Genomic DNA, 24,004 nt, shown 5'->3' on the forward strand with positions numbered 1-24,004 from the left:
GGAGACCTTGCAACTAGCAGGCATCTTCAAAACACCAGTCAGTAATTTGATCTTGATTTCACAACTCTAGTATGATGATTTTCTGAAGCTGTCTTTTTTTCCTCAGTCCCCACTCCTTCTGTCAAAATGCTTAAAAAAAATACACTTTACATGCCCCATTTTCCAGTCATTCTATTATAGAATTGTGGGCGTTGTGCTAACAAACTCTTGTCCTTTAGCTCAGTCAGAGCTAGAAAGATTTTTCTGTTTTCTCCAAGAGTGGAAAGACATTAATTGATTTGTATTTTCTTGTTAAGTAAACTCATTTATTTTGTTTCTTGTTTGTGGAGAAAGGAGATTGCTATGTATTAAACAAAAGATTTTACTAGAATTTTTTCTGTGTTGGCTTACTTGTTTTGTAACAGGAAATTGAACTTTACAGTGCAAATACTGTACAACAGTATGTATGTTTGGCAATTCAGGGAATAGCTCTACATTTTTATTTAAAGTTTAAAGTAAACAAATGGAGTCCAGGGGAAAAAATGACAGGTACAGCATTTACTTTAAATATAGAAAAGATGATGTGCTTACAAGTTGAAAACTCATTTTACTCTGATTTTAGGAATTCCTGGGTGGGTAAGGGTATTTTGAATTCTTTGCCATTAGTTACTGGATTCCCATAAGCAGAACACTAAACTACTGGCTGAAATGAAATGAACTACTTCAGACAGATTCATTGCAATATTCTTTTCAGCTTGTTCTGCTCAGTTCAAATTGTGGGTAATAACTAATCCTCAAACACTACTTCACTCTTAAAACTCTGAACAACTTTTTTTTTTGTTGAGTGAATGGATGACTAATGAAATACAGCAGAGTGAAGGAATCTTAATTAGTTCTTAGAGTACTTTTCTTTTGAAATGGTACCAATTGCTGTAAGAAAGGGATTACATCTTGTTGAGCCTTCTATCTTTCTTTCGTACAGTTTCCGGCAAAAGAAAGTAGTAGCTCTTTTAAATGCAAGAAGTACAGCTTTTCTGTCTGGATCATCAAGAAATTTAGCAGGCAGAATCCATTTAGTGGGTTGTTCTTTGTGCCTCAGTAAAGCTAGCTCTCATGGATTTGGAATGTAGTTATTGCAAGCAAGTACTGCATTTGCTGTTACTTCCCTTAACAGTGGCCTCACTTTATTTTCACATAATCCAATCACTCTTGAAAAGAGTATAAAAAGCTAGCGCTTAGTCTTTCAATATGTTGTTAGTATGCAGTAGCCCTGTAATACAAAATTTCAATACTTACTTTTATTTTGCTTGTTCAAAAGATTGTATTTAACCAGTAAAGTTGGTGAATGCTGTACTTGCAAAAAGATGCATCTAAATTTTACTTTGTTTTTAAAGTAAAGGGTTCACGTAAACTTCCAAACAACAGGATATTTTATAAAACCTGTAGGGATTTACAGGAACTTTCATATCTGATTAATCTGATTTAATGTAGAAGAGATTGAAGGCAGGCTTCCGGGTTTTTAATACAATAGCTCTTTCAAAGAGCAGACATGAAAGAAATGTAGAACTTTTTGTCATGAAAAGTTTTGCTGAAAAGCATACAATTCTTTGAACAAATGTACAGTTAGTATGAGAAGAAGGCACAAAACCTCCAACTATGTACAGCATAAAGTAAGAAGGAAATACTCATGTTCTTTAAAAGTTAATTGCTCAGCAAGAAGTCTTTGATTCTCTGACACTGTATAATGTCACAAAATCATTTTTATCAAACATTATATTTTCATTTTAGAGTAAAAATTTACAAAATTCAACTTTAGTTACAAATTGTATGGATGCAAGAGTACTTTAGTAATAGTTATATCTGTTTGCTTATTTAATAAGCATTACACAGTTCATAACTAAATTTACATCAGAGAGATTGTAATAACTCTCATAACAAAACAAAGCTGCTACTAAAAGACTGGCTTTATAACTCAGTCTCTGTGCATTGGAAATTATTTCATACATGTGAAAACATCTGTATATTTTAAATGTAAACCAGCAGTACTATGATAACATTCTTACCGAGTTTTCTTTGCCTTTGGCTTCTTTCTTCAGTCTTTAACGTGCTTTTTATCAAAGATTAACTGAACAGCTTATCCATTGGAACTGTGACATCTCTGTATCAGAAGTATGTCTGCAGTGAAAGCAAGCTAGACTCTGCCACTGAAAAGTTTTATACATTTGATACTATAATTAGAAAAGTTAATGCCCTAAGGCTCTGATAATCTTGTTTTTCTTATTGTTTAAACTCTTTTCTTTGATAGAAAAAAAAGACAGTTAGTTGCTGAATCTAAGATGAACATCCTCATGCTATAGGCATGGAGGGACAATAGGCTGAAGTAGTAACTTTCTTTTGATGAAAGAAGAGAACTCAGGCATTTCAATTCCGAAGTCTTGAATCTATCATTTCATGCAGGACTAAAGCAGCCTTATTTGAACTTCAGCTCCTTTGTGGTGGATTTACATGCTGGAGTTTAAAAAAAAAAAAAAACCCTATTGAGTATGCAGCAAGTAGACAAGTTCTGGTTGGATAAGCCTTTTTTCCCCTCCCACAAGTACAAGGGATCCACCAGCAATAGACACGTTCAGGGCCTCCCCCTAACCACAAACAGCAGAGGTCTGGCTGAAACCAAACTTTAATACAGTGATGTCACAGCTCACAGCAGTCCAAAGTAATCTGGCGTGCAGGAGGCTGCCTCCCTGGGTTTTGGCAGAGCACATTAGCAACAATTTCCTCTGGATAGCTGAGCTGAAAAACTACCAGTTCCTTATGAAGATATCAATGCTTTGTAAAGGGTTTTGTTCCGGAAAGGCCAGGCTTCTACTCTTGGCATTATGTAATGTTTATTTTAGCTACATTTTTCGGTAGCATTTTGTGGAATTGGTATGTTAGTAAAGTTGTCTGAATTATTGTGAGCCATTTGTTCATAGTACTTAAAAACATGTAGAAATTAGACTCCTTAGATTTTTGGCATTACTGATTAACTGCTAATATTAATCTAAAAAGTGAGTTATCTACCTATAAAATTCAAAGCTGTGAGTCCTGAGTTCAGAGAGAAATTCTGGAGTCTACTGTGTGTTTAAAAAGCATGATCTATTTATTTATTTTTGTTCAGACAAGATGTTAGAATATCTATTGCGCAGAATTCAACTGCAAACTGTCTTGTGGGAGACTGAGTCTCTTTCCTTTTTAGCAAAAAGAAAAGGAGTACTTGTAGCACCTTAGAGACTAACAAATTTATTTGAGCATAAGCTTTCGTGAGGATGCATCCGATGAAGTGAGCTGTAGCTCACAAAAGCTTATGCTCAAATAAATTTGTTAGTCTCTAAGGTGCCACAAGTACTCCTTTTCTTTTTGCGAATACAGGCTAACATGGCTGCTACTCTGAAACCTTTCCTTTTTAGTGCACTTCACAAAACAAATGTTGGTGTGGGGTATCTTTTAACTCAGGCAATTTGCACAGCAGCCCCTTGATTATTTCTGGGTTTTTAGTTAGCCAACATCTATTTTATTCCTCTTCAGTTTAATGTGTAGGCAAAAAAGAGAGAATTTATACTACTATGGACAGACATAAATAATAACTAAAAAGACAATCAAAGTAACAAGGGGTGCCTGAACACTTCTAGTTCGACCACCTTCCTCACCCCATGCCTTCAGTTTACCATGACATTTCCAGGTGAAGACAGAAATCAAATTGTCCAAACTCAAGTAAGCTCTCCAGTTATCTAATACTGTTTAAGGACATGTATTAATATAACTTGGCTGAACCCCAATATTTTTTACCAGTTTGCCTGCAAATGATGCTGCTTGGTGTTCCACAGCTCTTACATGTTCACTATTCATTCTTAAAGATTTCTTCCCAATTGATGATTACATGCTACAAAATCTGCCATTGCTTTTCTATGTGTAGTGTATACTCATAGTCATTTGCTATAGATCAGTGGTTCCCAAACTTTTTTCTGCCAAAAACCCCTTTGGCATCTGCCTAATTGTCCCAGATCCCTTTCATTTCTGTCACTACCAGAATGCCCCACCAGTGTGAGAACACATCTGCCAGCGTGACATCGCACACAGTGTGCATGATAGATCATGGTGATTGAGGACACTATTTTGAAGACAAAATGGCATCCTTCACGTGGCAAAAGTGCCAGAACATCATTTCAGCACATTCAGGCCTTGTTCACAGGACAGACCCATGCATAATCCCTGATGGGCCCCCAAGAGCCTGGAGGACCCCACTTTGGGAGCCACTGCTATAAATTATATTTTAAAATAGGCTTTGGTTGGATTATTAATAAAAGATCCAGTTTTAAGGTGCATCTGTACAATGCTAAAAGACTTCACAGAAATATTACAAATTAAAAGTGAAACTAATTTAAAAAATGCTTTCAGTGCTGACTTAATCACAATTAAAAATCAACAATTAGCAAATTGGGCTATTTCTTTACTTCCTTTCACTATGTAGTATCCTAGCTGTCTGAGTAGGTCATTTTAAAAGGTCATACATAAGCAAGTTATTTCTGTGCTTTTAGTTAATTTTTGAGATGGATTGTTACAAGATCTCTCATCTGCTTGCAGGGATTAAAGAAATCCATATGAGAATACTTTAAACTAGATTTATCAAAGGCAAAATAGGAGATAAGTTTTGAATTTAATAGAAAAGATGCATTTCTGTTCATTAAGTACCTTTCATTTAATTAACAGTTTTAGTGATAATTATGAAGTTTCCTTATTTATAGAAAACTAATGCATACTGTGTTGAAAAGAGCACACTTGTTACCTTTATATATAAAGTTGATTAGTGGGCTGGTCTTAGCCAGTAACAATAAATAGTAAGACAGGAGTAGTCAAGCTTGATAGCCTTTATTAATAGAGTTGACTTTATTATTTAAGAATAGCACATAAGAAGGCTAACCATAGCATACAACAATACTTGATCCTTGTGAAACCAAAGCTTACTGCTGATCCCAGTCTTGTCTGGTTCCATCAGTAACTCGAACTATTTTTTGTAGTTTTGATGATCTATAGCTTCACTTTTTTCACACATAACAATTACTCAAATCCCCTTTGTCTGATACATTTGCAAATTTGCAAGCACATATTGTAATATTCAGACTTTCCAAACTAATTCAGTTAGAACACTTGTTCTGATAAATAGGATTTCATGCTAAACATTAAGCAACTAAACTTTCCACTCTCACTAAACTAAATTTTCCACTCTTAATAAAGGTTACACAGCTTAACATTATTATTACAAATTATTCTTAAAGCTTGCTAGGGGTTTGGTTCACTTGACAATAGGCCCTTTGGCCTAATGGTCAACACACTAAAAAATATGATTTGCTAGTAATGCAGTAATTGTCACAGGAATTCATTCTTACTCCTTCAACAGATGTGGCCTTGCGTTCCTTGCAGGAGGATGTTATAGAAAGCACCTTACATATCAGCTGTTGTCATTCTACTTTATTACTGTACATTGACAGGTTCCCCGTATCAAAAGGAGCCACTTTTTGGGGTCTGAAGGATCACCAAAGTGAATTCAAATAGTAACCATAGGCACTTGGGACTACAGCTGGTTGAAAAATTTCTGACAGAACAGATTTCCATCAGAAAATGCTCACGTGATGGAATTGACCCATTCTACAGGAACATGTCAATTCCATGAAAGCTTTTGATGGAAACTGAGTTTCTGTTAAAATTTCTCTCAAATTTCACATATTCTGACTACTCATATTCCTTTCAGAGTGGTAGCCTTGTTAGTCTGTATCACCAAAAACAATGAGGAGTCCTTGTGGCCCCTTAGGGACTAACAAATTTATTTGGGCATAAGCTTTCATGGGCTAGAACTCAATTGATCAGAGTGGAAAATATAGTAGCAGGTATATCTATATATTTTTCCTCCCTTGGCTTTTTACTGTTAATTGAATTCATAGATTCATAGATACTAAGGTCAGAAGGGACCATTATGATAATCTAGTCTGACCTCCTGCACAACGCAGGCCACAGAATCTCACCCACTCACTCCTGCAAAAAACTTCTCACCTATGTCTGAGCTATTGAAGTCTTCAAATTGTGGTTTAAAGACTTCAAGGAGCAGAGAATCCTCCAGCAAGTGACCCGTGCCCCATGCTACAGAGGAAGGCGAAAAACCTCCAGGGCCTCTTCCAATCTGCCCTGGAGGAAAATCCCTTCCCGACCCCAAATATGGGGATCAGCTAAACCCTGAGCATATGGGCAAAATTCACCAGCCAGATACCCAGGAAAGAATTCTCTGTAGTAACTCAGATCCCACCCCATCTAACATCCCATCACAGGCCATTGGGCCTATTTACCATGAATAGTTAAAGATCAGTTAATTACCAAAATCATGTTATCCCATCATATCATCTCCATAAACTTATCGAGTTTAATCTTAAAGCCAGATAGGTCTTTTGCCCCCACTGCTTCCCTTGGAAGGCTATTCCAAAACTTCACTCCTCTGATGGTTAGAAACCTTCGTCTAATTTCAAGTCTAAACTTCCTGGTGGCCAGTTTATATCCATTTGTTCTTGTGTCCACAGTGGTACTGAGCTTAAATAATTCCTCTCCCTCTCCGGTATTTATCCCTCTGATATATTTATAGAGAGCAATCATATCTCCCCTCAACCTTCTTTTAGTTAGGCTAAACAAGCCAAGCTCCTTAAGTCTCCTCTCATAAGACATGTTTTCCACTCCTTGGATCATTCTAGTAGCCTTTCTCTGTACCTGTTCCAGTTTGAATTCATCCTTCTTAAACATAGGAGACTAGAACTGCACACAGTATTCCAGGTGAGGTCTCAACAGTGCCTTGTATAACGGTACTAAAACCTCCTTATCTCTACTGGAAATACCTCATTAGACTGACCCCCCACTTGGTAAGGCAACTCCTATCTTTTCATGTACTATATATGTATAGTACATATGTATATCTAATGTCTAACGAGACAATTCAATTAACAGTAAATGCCAAGGGAGGAAAAATCACTTTTGTAGTGGTAATGAGGGTGGTCCATTTCAAACAGTTGACAAGAAGGTGTGAGTGTCTTTATTCAGGCCTAATTAGATGGCTTGCAAATTAATTTCAGTTCTGCAGTTTCACATTGGAATCTGTTTTTGAAGGTTTTTTTTTTTTTTGAAGAATTGCCACTTTTAAGTCTGTTATTGACTGACCAGGGAGGTTGAAGTGTCCTCCTACTGTTTTTTGAATGTTGTAATTCCTGATGTAAATTTGTGTCCATTTATTCTTTTGCATAGAGACTGTCTGGACAAGCTTTCTTTCTGAGCAACTCTGACAAGACATCTAAGCACCCTGCCACCCCATGTCTATTCTTCCCTTTCAGCAGTTATGATCTAACCAACATCTAACCAAGTTCTCTGTGGTTTTCTGTACAGACTGAATCAATAAAAATTTACATTTTCTAGGTTCTGTTAAAATGTGCCTATCAGGTTGAGCAAGTAAAGTCTCCCCATACTCTAGAGGTTAGAGAGCTTTTATGTAGAGATTCCATCTATTTTTAGAAAATCAGAATGGTTTGGAAGAATGCTCTATAAATCTGTCATAGGAAGGATAGAAGGCAAAATGGGATTTTGCATCCACCTTTTACAAGGGTGTGGCTTCCGCTTGGACAAAATGGAAACTTGCTTACCTTAGATTTGCAAGGCCTTGACATCAAGGTCAGTCCATTCATCTTCATTAAGATTTTAGACTGAATGTCATAGTTTTCAGAACACTTCACAATGGCTATATTTCCATTTTAATACTATGCATCTTACAAGTTGATTATTAAATGTGCCTTTGATTTCAGATACATACAGTAACGAAGGAAAATGGTCATTCTTTCTAGCTATGTCTTCTGCCTTGTGTGATGTTCCAAGCAGAGAGGCATCATAAATGAAATATGATTTTCAGTTCTTGTTCTATAGCAGGTCAAGAGATACAACAAACTGGTAACAAATGCTGCCTTAATAATAAACACAAGATTGATCTTCATTTTATAAATAAAAGATCACAACAGTCTGAGTATCTTTGATCTCACTGCATGCTTCTGACAATGATTGTGAGAGAAAGGTATTGTAACAGAGAAGATTCCCACTGTTTTTGCCTATTGGGCAAAAATCTGGCCATGTAATATAAACATAACATGTCACCATAAAAGGATGACTTGTATGAATGAATGACAAATAGGCTTTCAAACATTCTTTTAATCTCATATATATTCATTATTATTATTCATTTTATTATTTATTATTTATTTGTATTACCACAGCATGAGCTATGTCTTCACTGCAGAGGTAGTTCAAATTGTCTGCACAGGAGTTATCTCCCCTCAAGATAGCCTACCTCAAGTTGGAGCAGTCATACTGCAAAATAACACTCAAACTGCACAGTGATTGGATTAGCAGTACAGGGTAGATGTGCCTCCACTGTTATGCCTCAAACTAACACTGCTGTAAAGACAAGCCCATGATCCTTAAAATGGTTTTGTCAGTGCTTCCTGCTGATGATTAGAAGTATTATATTTTAAATTCCAAAACCAATAAACCTCAACCAATTTTCATGTGCCATGAGTTGGTGATTGTAACTCAGAGTGGTTAAGAGTGTATTTCATGGTTCCAAGTATCGGAGGGGTGGACCACATCCACCCTGACTGAATTGGCCTTCAACATTGGTTCTCCACTTGTAAGGTAACTCCCTTCTCTTCATGTGCCAATATATATTTATGCCTGTATCTGTAATTTTCACTCCATGCATCTGAAGAAGTCGGTTTTTTACCCACAAAAGCTTATGGCCAAATAAATCTGTTAGTCTTTAAGGTGCCACCAGACTCCTCATTGTTTTCATTTCATGGTTGTGACCCTACTTGCATGGACATGGAGAATGAAGTACTCTTGCACCCATTGAGATTGGTCCCTCCAGAAAAGGGCGGGGTGGGGGGAGTACATTGGCAGGAACAGCATGTAGAAATTTACTGTTTCTTCCTTTTCCTTCCTGTTCTGTGGTTAAAGAGTTTCAATCGATCATCAGCATTCACTTCAAAACAAAAAATAATGTGGTCACCATGAACTGGTCATGAAACTGAGCTCTCGTTGCTTTGGATGCTGACTGTGCCAACCAAGGAATGGCATGTGGAAGGCTGGATCAAATTTCCTTTAATTATTTTCTAAAATGTGATTATTTTAATGGCTTAAACAGATGTAAACATTTTTACTATACTGTGTCTGATTATATTTTGCTTTGTGAATACTTAGTTTGTGGGGAGTCAGCACTAGTCCCAGGGGCTAAGCAGTTGGACTCTGGGGTCCTAGCTTTCAAGAGGGGTTGATAGGCAAAGGATCTGCATCCTGTGATTGTGTCTAGAGACCCCAAACCAGGATCAGTGCCGGGACTCTGTTCAAACTCAGGAGGCTTAAAGAGTGCATGGGGCCCAACTTGGAAGGCCCCTAAACCCAACCATTTGGAAATGTCCAGAAAGAGTGGGAGCACTACCAGTGCTATCAAATTGATGTAGACTAAAGCATATGTCTCAGGGAATGCAGAAGCACTGATGGGTGTTGACAGCCTTTGATGGTCTGTAGATGAGCAAAAGAATCTTGAAGTTAGTCTACTACCTGATAGAAGCCAGTGCAATAGCTTCAGTATCAGGATGCTCAAGGTCCTGTCTTTATTTACTTTGCATTTATATAGTACCTTTTATCCAAGGATCTTCAAATATGTGAGACATAAAAGAAATGTCAGGGATTGTGTGGGTGTGCTGTTCAATGGAGAAGGTGAGCTGGTAATGGAAGATGATAGGAACGCAGAGCTGCTCAATGCCTACTTTGCTTTAGTCTTCTCACAAAAAATGATGTAACAAGATGACTAAAAAAATTACCATAGATGATAAAGGGGAAGGGATGCAGATTGAGATAAGTAAGTCAGAGATCTTTTGACCAATTTGAATAAATTCACAGCAGCAGGGCCTGATATTGTTCTTTCGAGGGTACTGAAGGAATTAGCTGAAGAAATCTCAGAGCCACTGGCAATAATATTTGCAAACTCATGGATGACAGGAGATGTCCTGGAAGACTGGAGGAGGGCTAACATAGTGCCCATTTTTAAAAACAGTAAAAAGGAGGAGACTGGGAATGATAGACCTGTCAGCATGACTTTGATACTGGGAAGCTAACTAGAACAATGTATAAAACATTCAATTTGTGAATATGTGGCAGATGAAGGGGTAGTCACTAGCAGCCAGCATGGATTTACTAAGAACAAATCATGCCAAACGAGCTTGATTTCCTTCTTTGACAGGGTAACTAGTTTGGTGGATGGGGGAAGGAGGTGGATATAATATACCTAGACCTCAGCAAGGCTTTTGACACAGTCCCACATTACATTCTGATAAGTGAGCTGGAGAAATGTGGGCTCAGCTGAACTACCATTAAGTGGACACATAATTGGTTAAACAACTGCAAACTAAGTAACTATTAATAGAATTATGTCAGATTGGAGGGGGGTCTCAAGTGGGGTTCCACAGGGATCTGTTCTGGGTCCAGTGTTTAACATCTTTACTAATTACCTGGATGTAGGAATAGAGAGCATACTGATCAAGTTTGCAGATGACACAAAGCTAGAGGAGTTGCCAATACTTCAGAGAATACAGTTAAAATTCAGAGGGATCTTGATAAATTGGAGGACTGGGCTATGGACAACAAAATAAAATTCAGCAAAGACAAATGTAAGGTGCTACACTTAGGGAAGAAAAAACAAATGCAGAATACAGAATGATTGGGAGTTGCTGGCTTGGCAGCAGCACCACTAAGAGGGATCTGGGAGTTACGGTAGATCACAATCTCAAAATTAGTCGTCATAGAAGATTAGGGTTGGAAGAGACCTCAGGAGGTCATCTAGTCCAACCCGTTGCTCAAAGTAGGACCAACACCAACTAAATCATCCCAGCTAGGGCTTTGTCAAGCCGGGCTTTAAAAACCTCTGAGGATGAAGATTCCACCACCTCCCTAGGTAACCCATTCCAGTGCATCATCACCTTTCTAATGAAATAGTGTTTCCTAATATCCAACCTAGACCTCCCCACTGCAACTTGAGACCATTGCTGCTTGTTCTAGTCATCTGCCAGTGCAATACTGTTGCAAAGAAAGGAAATACAATTTTAGGTTGCATTAATAGAGGCATAGCATGCAAGTCAAGGTGATAGTACCACTTTTGGTGCTGGTTAGGCCTCAGCTGGAGTACTGTGTCCAATTTTGGTCACCAATGTATAGCAAGTATGTAAAGAAACTGGAAAGGATCCAGAGGCAAGTGACAAAGATGATCAAAGAGAGAGAATATAAGCCATCTAAACCAAGGCTGACAGAACCTAGGTATGTTTAGTTTGGAAAAGAGAGATTAAGGGGGGAACATGATAGTTGATACTTGAAAGGCTGTCATTAAAAAGTTAGAGAAAAGTTCTTTCTTGCCACAGAGGGCAGGACAAGAGGCAATAGGTTCAAACTATAGCATAGCAGATTTAGATTTAATCTCAGGAAAAACTTCTTAACTGTAAAAAAAAGCCTAGGAAGGTCATTGGAAGCTCCTTCACTGGAGGTTTTCAAAGGTAGGCTGGAAAGCCATCTGTCTTACATGGTTTAGACACAACTAATCATGCATCTTGGGAAGGGATTAGACTAGATGACCCTTGCTGTGCCTTCTAAACCTGTGATTCACTTTATAAACATTAAGTCCAGCACTCCTGTGAGCTATGTGGGTATTATTGCACTTACTCCTTAGGGGAAGGAATGGAGTTCCTTCTCACCACCTGTGGCTGTGAGCTGGAACTCAGCAGTGTCAGAGCCTCTTCACTCACTAAAGAGCTTCTTATTGCTTGTAAATAATTGTAAATAGTGGTAACTAGTTAGGTAGTTGTTAGTTTAGTGACTAATATAGCATTTCCTTTTTTCTTTTCTATTAATTCCCTCAGTTTGGGAATTTGTTTTTCCTTGAGAGACTGCCTGGTAATGGTTCCTATCTCCAATGGCAGATACCAATCATGCGGCACCAAAGTGCCTGTGCAGTTTATTTACAGGGTGCAATCCCATCACCTTCTCACCCTATACAGCTTCAGGTTTTCAGCCTTGAGGACTCCTTAGCCTCCTTAGCCCAGAAGGGAAAAGCTACCCCTCTCCGGCTTTTCCCTGGCTTCTTTCCTCTGGCCTTGTATGTGCCCAGGCTAATTAGGCTGGCAGCTGTCTCCCCTTTACCAATCAGGTGCAGGTTTCTCTAGCTAGCTCCAATTTATCTCCCTTAGTTGGCTCAGGTGTTCCTGCCCAGCAAACTATCACACAGAGACTAGCTCTTCAGACAAGAAAAGAACCAGCCCCTACTGCTGATCAGCAAGATTAAGGGTCTGAAGAAGAGCGACAAGCCAAGAACTCCAGTATTGTGACTCCCATATCCTCATCCTCTTGATAGGGCTGTTGTTCCACCAACATCATTTTTATAACCGGATGACTAGAAATTTTTCCAGAGTTGTTCAGGAGAATGGCAGACAGTCTTATCCAAGACAATCTTGTTACCCACGGTGCAGATCTTCTGACCTTAGAAGAAAATGTCCAAGGTTCCAGAGGACAAATACATTCACATCTTTTGTGTGATCTATGCATCCAGCTATGTCCTCAAGGTAGTAAATCTGACTCATGAGTTGTGGGCTCTTTATAACTTCCAGTGAATCCACCAGTTATTTCTGCACCTTTTGGCAACCACCATTTTGTTTTCATGGTGTTTTGAGTACCATAGCATACTGCTGTGTTATGGAGATAATTGAACTGGGACACTCAGTTTAGTTCCATACTCGTCCCACCTGCCCCCCACCCATCTTTCTTTTTCAGGAACTCCTCTTACAAGAACATGGTGCATCAGGAAGTATAATCACTTCTAGTTCTTGGTAGATGATGTTCCAAAAGAATTCAGACGATCCTGTTCTGCCAATGATGAACAGGGGAGTCACAGTTTAGAGTGACTAGATTGTTCTTACAGACTACTAAAGCATTAACTTGGTCCAGAAGTAAAGAATAGGACCTAATAGCTTTGTTTAAAAAGTAAGATCCCCCCCCCACCCTCACATAGAAACATGTTTTTGCAGAAAACCATGAGGGAGACGACACAGAAACTAAGAGGATGATTGCTCTTATCTTGTACGAGCAGGGGACAGGATACTAGACTACATGGATCACAGGCACAACCTGGTAGGATGAAGCCTATAACTGTATTCCATATAAATACCTGATAAATGCTCGAGCGTTAATGACACTTTTGCCTAAGTATTTACAGTGCATGAAAGGCTAATCTATGCCATTTTGGAAGATCAGTAAAAAGGATGACAAGAACAAGGTTTTTAATGCATGCTTTGAATGTATTTTTAAAGAAGTCTTATAATAATTTAGTGCTCAGTACAGAGCAAAGATAAATCTGTATTGAATTTTATTACTTAGGGTACGTCTACACTGGCAAGTTTTTGCATCACAAGTTATACCATTTTTATTGAAACACTGGAATTAAACCACTGCTGCGTGTCCACACTGTTCTCCTTGTGATGCTGGAGCACATCCACATTAGCAGCTCTTGCAACAGCAAAGACAGCAGTGCATTGTGGTAGCTATCCCACTGTGAAACTGGCCACAGGATGCTTTGGGAAGGGTTTGCAGTGCCTCATGGGGCAGGCACAGCATCACATGATGCAGGTTTTCCAGTTCTATTACCCGGGGTTCTTTCAACCCAAAGCTCTTGGTAACTTTTACTATGTGCAAGGTGGTGTCAGGAAATAAATTAGGGGAGACATGGCTGTCCAACAGATAGATGGTTGGCACAAACAGGACAACACGAGTGCTTTCACTTAAAGCTAAACTTTACTTAGTCTCAAGCACTTACACATGTCCGCAACAGGTTAGTAAAACACCCCTAACCCTTGATAATTACCAAAGCTTAGTGTGGCTCTCAAGTGACACAGCGGCAGTCTTCCAGTGGCCAAATCTTCTGTCTGCCAGTGGGGACTGCAAGATGTATCCAGAGGGAGAGTCCAAAAAGAGTCCAATTACCTCAAACTTTCTCCCCTTCTTTATACATTAGTAATAGAATGACATGTTCCTTAAAGAAACTTATTAAGTAAACAGTTTCAATGGTCAAGCAAGAGGTTCCTTCTGATTATGATTAACTAGGTGTTGGTTTTTCCAGAGTTTGCAGCCTTGAAGCCCCAGTAGCTATTCCTGGGGTACATCCTGCTCTTCTAAGATGCATGTATCAGCAACTTCAACACAATTGTTATCAGGAAGGACGCGGGGTCAAGCTGCCCTTTCTGTGGCACCCGAAATACCCTCCCCTCCTGTCTTGGTCAAACTGAGAGTGCTGAATGGCCAATTTACAGCCTGCTGACTTGGCTCCTTTTAACAATAAGCCATAGTGGTTTCAGGCACTTTACTGGTTTGCTAAAGTCTCCCCATACAATCCCATTGTTCCATGGGCATCCTACAACATTGCCAGCTGCTTTTCAACTGAAGGGGGCGGGGGAGGAGAGAGAGAGAGAGTGTGTGTGTGTGTGTGTATGGGCGGGGGAGAGAGACAGTGTGTTTTGGGGGACAGTGTGTCAGCATATTGTCTTGTAAGTTAAGACAGCAGCAGGAAGCAACCAGTGCTGAGGCGGGGGAAACCTCGACATCAGCCCCTGCCTCCCTCCCTGGGCTTGCGGCACAGCAATCTCTCTCTCTTTCTCTCTCACACCACCCCCCATGTTCAACAGCATAAGCATTCCGGTCACTTGAGGCATTATGGGACAGCTCCAGGGGCCAATTACAGTGCAGAAATCAATCAAGTGTTCACACTGACAATAAAACACTGGGGCCACTGCGCAAATAGCCTTATGACTCTTTGAGGTGGTTTTTTTGCAGCGCTGCAACCGAGGAGTTTCTCCGCACAAAGTGGCTTGGCAGTGTGTACATGTGTGCAGTTTGAGCGCAAAAAGCTGCTTTACTGCGCAGAAACTTGCCAGTGTAGACAAGCCCTTAAGTTTATATTTTTTAGTCCTGATCCTGCAAAGGGATTCAGCTGCTCCTTACGTTCACACAGAAACCCAGTGACCTTGAGCGATTAACAGCCAAGACTTCAGAGGGATCCCACACATGCTGACTGCTGTGCAGCAATAGGGCTTGAAAAGCCATAGATGATGATAATGTTCCATGTGGCAATGAACTGGAGGCTGCCATTGCTTTCAGTTTAATAGAGTGAATGAAAATTCTGTTAGTCATTAATTATGCATCTCGCCTTGTATTTCATGCTCACTTAGGGCTTTGTTCATCTGTAATGATCCATATTGTACAAAGCAGCAGACACTGAAAGGATTGTAGAACTTAGCTTCCCAGTAACCCCAACATATTTAAGAGAAAAAAATTTATACCTACAAAAATCTGTTTTATAGAATTAATGGGTATTTAGCAATGGTAAATTCCAATTCCCACTTCTGAGTTTGCTTCTTGATTCATCAGGCATTTTAAAGGGTAATTCATAGTAATCGAAGTTATGTTTTGTGGAGTAAGGTAATTAATCCAGGCCAGAATTAGTAACCCCGATAAGTACATAAGTAAATAGTATTTCAAATAGAGGGCCAAAGTCTCAAGCAATTGAGGAAGGCTATCAAGGAGATGGATGAGGCTCCTGAATTCTCAGGGCAATTCTGTACCTATGTAGCTACTTCTTCAGGCTCTTCTCTAAACTCCAGTGGCTTCCAATGTGCCATCTACTAGCTGAGGATGCATTCTGGTGATGCCGCCTACATGGGGGAATTCTGGGGCATTCAAGTGTAGAAGTTGTCCCTGTGCCTACTGGGGATTTCCCCAGAACCGGAGAATCCTAGCTGGGAAATTGCATCCAACTTCTGGCCTCTTTGCACTGCTGGAGTGGACCAGATAATCTGGACCGGGGAGAGATCAATTTTGGTGCATAAATCAGTTAATTATATTTTTAGCTAAATATGCAGTAAATGCTGCTTCTTTCACGAATAAAAATCTTATTCTAAAAGGGGCCTGGTTCCCAACAGGATTTATTATTTTTTACTTAGGTCATCATTTTTATCAAATAGCAAATTATTTATTGCTGCAGTAACACATTATGAATTCCAAAGGTTTTCCAGCCCAAGATCATTCAGATTGCACTGCTGGAGGCAGGCAGTGCTCAATACATTCTTTACTTCCATTTAGTTCAGATGTCCAGATGCAGAAACCTGATAACCTTTCCTGTCATTACCTATAATTTAGAAGACAGGAATGGCAGAAAGTCATTTCATTTTGTTAAAGTGTTGATTTTTGATACTTCGGGTGGTTCTGTTTTTCCAGCAACATGCTATTGTTTACTGAGCGTCTTAGCTGCCTCTTGTATTAGGAGTTCTGCTTCTAACCCAGATTTTCTGTATAGTGTCAACATGGTGCCTGAAGCACAAAACTTTTGAGAGAAGCTGCAGCCTTGTGTGCATCAAACAATGGTGATGGCTTTAGTTCATTCATTTGATGATCTGCCATGTCAAGGGAGTAAGAGAAAACCACAAAATGGTTGGAAGAAGCTCCTTTTTCTCTGAACCTTTTAGAAATCAGGCTGTGTAACACAAAACCTAATAAAATTGGATTAATTTAGTTTTCCTTTAGAACTCATAAATTAATAACCATGACCCTGTGTTGTTATACCACAGCAGGAGCACTAACGTATCCAGTTGTTTGCGCCAGGCTCTAGTAGAAAGGATTATCATATTGAGCCAAACTTATATTTTTCGTATTCCTAAAAGGGTTTACATTAGGTATTTATTTAAACTGTTTTTGGAGGAGAGGAGGTCTGTGCTAATAACTTGCTCCTGCATACCCTTGCTGAATCTAAGGGCTAATCTCCACTGTATTTCCACTGAATGCATCTGATGAAGTGGGCTGTAGCTCACAAAAGCTCATGCTCAAATAAATTTGTTAGTCTCTAAGGTGCCACAAGTCCTCCTTTTCTTTTTGCGGATACAGACTAACACGGCTGCTACTCTGAAACCTGTCATTACACTAGAAGCGTTACAGCAGTGCAGCTGCACCGCTGTAGCTTGTCTGCTGAATATGCTCAATCCCGATGGGAGAGAGCTCTCCCATCAGCATAATAAAACCACCTCTGCAAGAGGCAGAAGCAATGTTGGTGGGAGAAGCTCTCCCACTGACGAAGCACTGTCCACACTGGTGTTTAGGTTTGTGTAACTTATGTCACGTATGGGGTGGCTTATTCACACCCCTGAGCGACAAAAGTTATACTGACATAACCTGTAGTGTAGATAAGCCCTAAGGGGAGGTGTGTTTGGGGGAAGGGCAAGGGCATTCTAAAGGTTTAATTGTGTGTAACTGCAGATATGTCTACACCTCGACTTGGGGTATGTGAGTCCAAGTTCACATAGACATGCTAACATTAGCTGTCTTTGAGCTAGAATGCTAAAAATAGTGTTGTAGTGAGGGTAGCATTGACAGCAGCGAGTAGTGGCATGGGATAGCTGTGCCAAGTACAATCCAGGGGTACACTCGCTGCATGGCTAACCCTTGCTACCTCTCACTGCTGCCTGGGCTACACCACTGTTTTGGGCATGCTTGCTCACTGAGAGCTAGTGTGTGTATACCTATACAAACTGGAAATCATGCAGCTAGCCGGGCGGTTGAGAAGGAACTGAGGGGGGGGGGTTAGCCTACGAGCGCTGACTAGCCTCGTGGTGCAGCATGAGGAGAGACAGCACATTTGCGGGCCTAATGGACATTTGCTACTGAAGTTCTCTGGTCAGCAGCACAGGGACGCAGACACACCTACAGTGGAGCATCCATAGGGACATGCATCTCGAAGAACCATTGTTACTTACAAGGTAACTTCTTCATCTCAGGTTTCTTTCTTTTTTTAAGTACATTTCTAGCCTTCATAGTGGTTGCAGAGAAAAGCTTGAAAATGTAATTCAGGTGTATCCGAAAGGCTCAAACAGCACAAGAAAAACAAAAATAACTCAAAATGTATTTTTTAAAATATTTGCATAATTTCTAAGTCAAACTTATGACTTTTTTTCAGGTCTGACTCATAATTTTTGAACATTTGGGATTGACACTACAGCAAAATGTTTTATAATAAAAATATGACAGCATTAATTAACTCAACAAAACCACTATTTATTGATGCACTTGAGGTTACAGCCTCAAGAAGCTCTTTAGAAAGCAGGCAAATTACATTATCATATACAAATTCATCTGGGTCTCCCACATTTGTTACAATTATATTTGTATTGATTTTCCTTATAATTGCATCCTTCAAACATGAGGAAAGACTCTTTGAAATAAATATGCTTACAGGAAATATATAATACAGAAACTTTTTCTAGGCCTGTATAATAAGTAAGCTATAACTCACTAAAAAACACTTAACAGTATGTGTTCCCTGCTAAATAATACTTGTTTTTGAACTTTACAAAGTAATATTCTATCAAGAAATAATTTAGTGTGGATCAATCAATACTTGCCTTCCTGTCTTTGGATAAATGTGTAGCAGTTTGTCCACAGAAGTATGTGACACTGAAATTTGATAATTATTTTGCATCCAGGTAAAAGTTGTCAGTATCTTTCCATTAATTAAATCCTTAACTTATAGAATCCCTTTTTAAATTCAATAACCTTTAGAGATGGACAAGAGTTGAATTGAGAAATGCAGACTTCTTTGTAGTGGGCTGAAGGTAAATTAAGTGGGGTGGAAGCCTTAATGCACTAAAGCGCTCCCCATGAGTCCAAAAACCAGGCTGGTCATTTGGTTTACATTTTGGGAAGGAATTAGTGTTTCAAATTTGGAGTGAGCATTCTCTTTTATTCTGGTATAGGGTATGTTTGTAGAGCTCCAACCTTGTAGTTGGCACCACAGTAATGTTCTGAACCACACTAAGATATGATTGTTCTATCAGAATCAAACTGTGTCACAAGAAGACAGGAATGGAAGCTAGAGGCAGAGGTCAGGCAAACCTATTTCACCAGACAATTACTATCCTCTGTTTAGTATTAGAGGGGTAGCCTTCTTAGTCTGGACCTGTAAAAGCGGCAAAGAGTCCTGTGGCACCTTGTAGACTAACAGACTTATTGGAGCATAAGCTTTCATGGGTGAATAAATGCCACAGGACTCTTTGCCGCTTATCCTCTGTTTAGTATCATAATATTTATTTCTCTGAAAGTAAATAGAATCAGTTCAGAGTTTTGCATTATTAATCAGTCACTGCAATCTGTTTCTAGAGAGTGGGAAGGAGGAAAATAAGAAAGAGGAAGGATAAAAATTACCTGAGCGTGAGATGAACCAAAGAATCAGAGAATAAAATTTAGTGCAGTTCTTAATTTTGTATTTGTCATCTAGATAAAATAATCTTGGAAACACAGGAAAAGGAAAGGTTGGAGGGATACTGTCCAGAAATAATCTGTTAATTGGTAGCTAAAATTTCAAAGCTGTGAAGCTGTATAAAACTGTTCTCATGTCTGGTGTTAATGGAAGAGTTAGCCATGTAAAGATATGGAAAAGGAAAAAATAGAGAAAGAAATTGCCTCTTCAGTGCCTATTTGCTTTAGCATGGTAATATTGGAGACTTTATGTTCTGCTGGATATCTCATGATATCCTACAGGATGGAGAATAAAATCTCCAGTTATCCTCTCCAGTTGCAACTCTATGAAATAAATAAATAAACACATTGGTGAACTGACAAGATGTTTGCTAACTTCCTGAAACAATTGAGGCCTGGTTGAAAGCCCATTGAGACCAAGGGCTGTTCATCCATCAACTTCAGTGGACTTTGGGCTAGCCCCCTCTGTGCTTGGTATTGTATTCCACCTTTACCTGTATATGCTGTCTGTTAAGAGCCTGATCTGGCAAGCTGCTGAGCATCCTCCAGATGATGCTGAGCACCTTCAACTTCTTTTAAAGCCTGCATGATCAGGCTTTTATGACCCAATCCTACACATTCTTTACTACATGAGTAGTCTCTTTAAACTAAGTGGCATTACTCTCATCTCTAAAGGTACTCAGGTGTAAATGTTTGCAGGATTGTGGCCTTAAATTGCAAATTCACCAGGGAAGGGGCTGTTTTAATTCTTGTGTCTAAAGTACCTAGCATGCTGCATGCTTATTGGGTGCTGTAGTAATAATATTGAACAGACCTTGCCAGGGCATCTCCTTCTTCAGAGAAATTTGGCCAGTTGTCTGCGTTAGATGCATTATAAATATTAATGTCCCTGCAGGTAGAAACAAGTAGCAGGTAAACTGTGATAGTTCCAATTCAGGATTTGTGGAGTCACTTAGTTTTATATTTTAAAATTGTTATTTTTTTTATATTTTAAATTTTTATATTCAGGAGTTTCCTGAAGTAATCTTATTATTTTTCGTGGCATTTCTCCACTAACCACTTGATTGAAAATTCATTTCTATGTTAACAAAGGAGAGGAAGTGCTTTATTTCAGTACAGAGAGAGGGGTTTTTAGAAAACGTTTGATTTTTTTTTTCAGTCAGTCTTTATAATTGATTTTGGAGCATTTTGCACTGTCCCTTGCATGAGAAAGCACAGCTAATTCTGATCTTCTCTCTATCTGATGACTTTTGTCTAGTATTGTGTGCAACACTGGACTTTTAAAAAGTGTTTGGTGATTTGGTGACTAATGGTCTTAATGAATAATAGAGGCCCTGAGCTCAGGGATACAGAATATTTGAATTATACAGGTGAGCTATATACCCAGACAACCAAAATCTAACATTAGAATTCCAGAGGTCTAATTCTGTCATTTGATGGCCATTATTTCTTTGTGTGATGCCCCAGAAGACTATGCTGCCTGTGTCATACTCATGGTCATTTTTGGTAATATCCCAAAGCTTTACAAAACCACACAACATAAGAAAGAAAACAGTCTTGTCTTTCTGCATATGGCTGCTTCAGTCTCTGGCATTCTTCACTGTTGGGTGTGTCAACACCAGTACAGTGCATGCTGGGGCAATGAACCATATGGGAAGCAGCACCATTCCACAGTGGGCCTAAGTTTGGGACTTGAAACTAAAAAAAAGGTAGATTTTTAACATTATCAAGTACGGTTGTCCTTCTATTCTAATTATTTGTTTTATTTAAGGGCGAAAACCCTTCTTAGCCTACTTATCTTGGGTTTTCTGGACTAATTTTGATATGGCTCAAGTTATGGAAACACAGAGGTGGATGATTTGTTAATATGGATCAGATTAACGTGCTTTCCAAAATTATTAGTTTGTTAGAATAAGATCTCATCTCCTAAAGCTTGTTTTATGTCTCATATATAAATTAAATAAATTTAACCAATTACTAAAGAATTTTGGAACTTATCTTCTTTGATATTACTCAGTCTTTACATTTTAATGCAGTTTCGATGATCAAATGGCTGGAAGTTAACATTAATGTATAAAATGTCTATTCAGAAAAGTGTATTTTCAGTGCTTGTGTATGTGTGTGCGTGTACACACCCATTCTGTTATTAAATGGAGAGAATATTGTAGTGATTATTAAATGATATCTAAAGGATTAGCCAGCACTGATGATATAATACTCAAGAAAAGGAACTCTTTTTGTGTTAAAATGACACTGTCATGTATTGTTATTTAGGTTTATTGTGTGTTTGTGACACCCCCTTATAAAGGTGAGAATCAAACTTCTTTCCCTGTCTGCCTTGTCCAGTAGGCAAGCATTAACTTTTTCCTTTGCTCCAAAACAAACACAATGTATTTTAATACATGAAAATGCAAAGTTATAATTTAGGGGGAAAGGAACATGCTTACAGAAATGGGGATTGTATCCTGGAAAGCGGTGACTCTGAAAAGTATTTTGGGGTCATAGTGGACAAGCACCTGAATGTGAGCTCCCCATGTGATGCTGTGACAAAAAGGGTTAAAGTGAACCTTGGATGTATCAACAGTAGGAATAGGGAGATATTTTACTTCTCTATATGGCATTGGTGAGACTGACTTTGGAATACTGCAAGCGGTTCTGGTGTCCACATTTTAAGAAGGATGTATGTAGGGACAAAGTCAGAAAAGCTAAGGCACAAAATGTAGGGACAAAATGAGGAAGGATAAAGAACAAAATGAGTTATAACTAGTAAAAGAACATGAAGGTCAATAAGAAGAGGTTGTATAAAATATTAGGAGCAATGAAGGTCAATAAAAAGAGGTTGTATAAAAATATTAGGAGCAAGAGAAAGGAGTGTGTAGGTCCACGACATAGTGGAGAAGCAGAGCTAATAATTGATAACATTAAGAAAGCTGAGGTGTTTAATGCCTATTTTGCCTCAATCTTCACTAAAAGGGTTAATTGTGACCAGATACTCCACACATTAGTACTAACAAAGAGGAAGGAACACAAGCCAAAATAGGGAAAGAACAGGTTAGAAAATATTTAGATAAATTAGATGTATTCAGTTACTCAGGGCCTGAGGAAGTTCATACTGTAGGGTACTTAAGGAACTAGCTGAAGCAATTGGAACCATTAGTGATTATCTTCAAGAACTCATGGAGGACGGGTAAGGTCTAGGTCTCAGAGGACTGGAGAAGGGAAAACCTAGTACCTATTCTTATAAATAGGTAGGAGGGCGCGGCAAATTATAGACCAGTCAGCCTAACTTCAATACCTGGAAAAGCACTAGAACAAATGATCAAACTATCAGTTTGTAAGCACCTAGAGAATTATAGAGTAATAAGTGTTAGCCAGCATAGATTTGTCAAGAACAAATGATGTCAAACCCACCTAATTTCTTTCCTTGACAGGATTACTGGTGTACTGGATTGGGAAAAGCAGTAGATGTGATATTTCAGTCCGACTTGACATTCTCATAAGCAAATTAGGGAAATGTGGTCTAAATTAAATTTCTATGAGGTGTATGAGGTGTAACTGGTTGAAAGACTGTACTCAACGAGGAGTTATCAATGGTTTGTTGTCATACTGGGGGGATGTATCTGGTAGGATTCCCCAAGGTCAGTCCTGGGTCTGGAACTGTTCAATATTTTCATGAATGACTTGGATAATAGAATGAAAAGTATGCTTATAAAATATGCAGTTGAGACTACGATAGGAGGGGTTCCAAGCATTCTGGAGGACAGGATTAAAATTCAAAATGACCTATAAATTTGAGAATTTGTCTGAAATTAACAAGATGAAATTCAATAATGATAAATGCAAAGTACCACACTGAGGAAGGTAAAATCAAATGCACAACTAAATGGGAGATAATTGACTAGATGATAATACTGCTGAAAAGGATCTGGGGATTATAATACATCACTAATTGAATGAGTCAAGAATGTGATGCAGTTGCAGAAAAAACTAATATAATTCTTGGATCTATTTAGCAGCAGTGTCATGTGTAAGACGAGAGTTAATTATCCCACTCTACTCAGCACTACTGAGGCCTTATGTGGAATACTGAGTTCAGTTGTGGGTGCCACACTTTAAGAAAGATGTGGACAAAACTGGAGAACATCCAGAGAAGAGCAACAAAAATAATGAAAAGTTTCGAAAATCTGACCTATGAGGAAATGTTTAAAAAAAAAAGTGTTTAGTCTTAAGAAAAGACAACCGAGGGGGACCTGGTAACAGTCTTCAAATATGTTGAGGGTCGTTACAAAGATGGTAATCAATTGTTCTCCGTGTCCTCTGAAGGTAGGACAAGAAATAATGGACTTAATCTGCAGCAAGGGAGATTTAGGTTAGATATTAGGGAAAATTTTTTAACTAGAAAGGTAGTCAATCTCTGGAACAGGCTTCCAAGGGAGCTTGTGGAATCCCCATCACTGGAGGTTTTTAAAAACAGGTTGGAGGAACACCTGTCACTGACAGTCTAGGTATACTTGTTCTTGCCACAGTGCAGAGATGGTGGATTACATGACCTTTCAATATCCCTTCCAACCCTACATTTCTG

General features: G+C 38.8%; 2 protein-coding genes across 18 annotated transcripts in view; one reads left to right on the forward strand and one right to left on the reverse strand.

Annotated features, from left to right (window-relative positions):
• ANGPTL2 (angiopoietin like 2) overlaps positions 1-2,800 on the reverse strand; it is a 46,327-nt gene extending 43,527 nt beyond the window's left edge. Inside the window, exon 1 of the mRNA XM_038375137.2 lies at positions 2,043-2,800. The gene's annotated coding sequence lies outside the window, so the exon portion shown is untranslated. The remainder of the gene's footprint in view (positions 1-2,042) is intronic.
• RALGPS1 (Ral GEF with PH domain and SH3 binding motif 1) overlaps positions 1-24,004 on the forward strand; it is a 443,114-nt gene that overhangs the window by 266,989 nt on the left and 152,121 nt on the right. The window lies entirely within an intron of this gene.

Source organism: Dermochelys coriacea, chromosome 16 (genome assembly GCF_009764565.3).
Source record: "Dermochelys coriacea isolate rDerCor1 chromosome 16, rDerCor1.pri.v4, whole genome shotgun sequence".
NCBI classification, from domain to species: Eukaryota; Metazoa; Chordata; order Testudines; family Dermochelyidae; genus Dermochelys; species Dermochelys coriacea.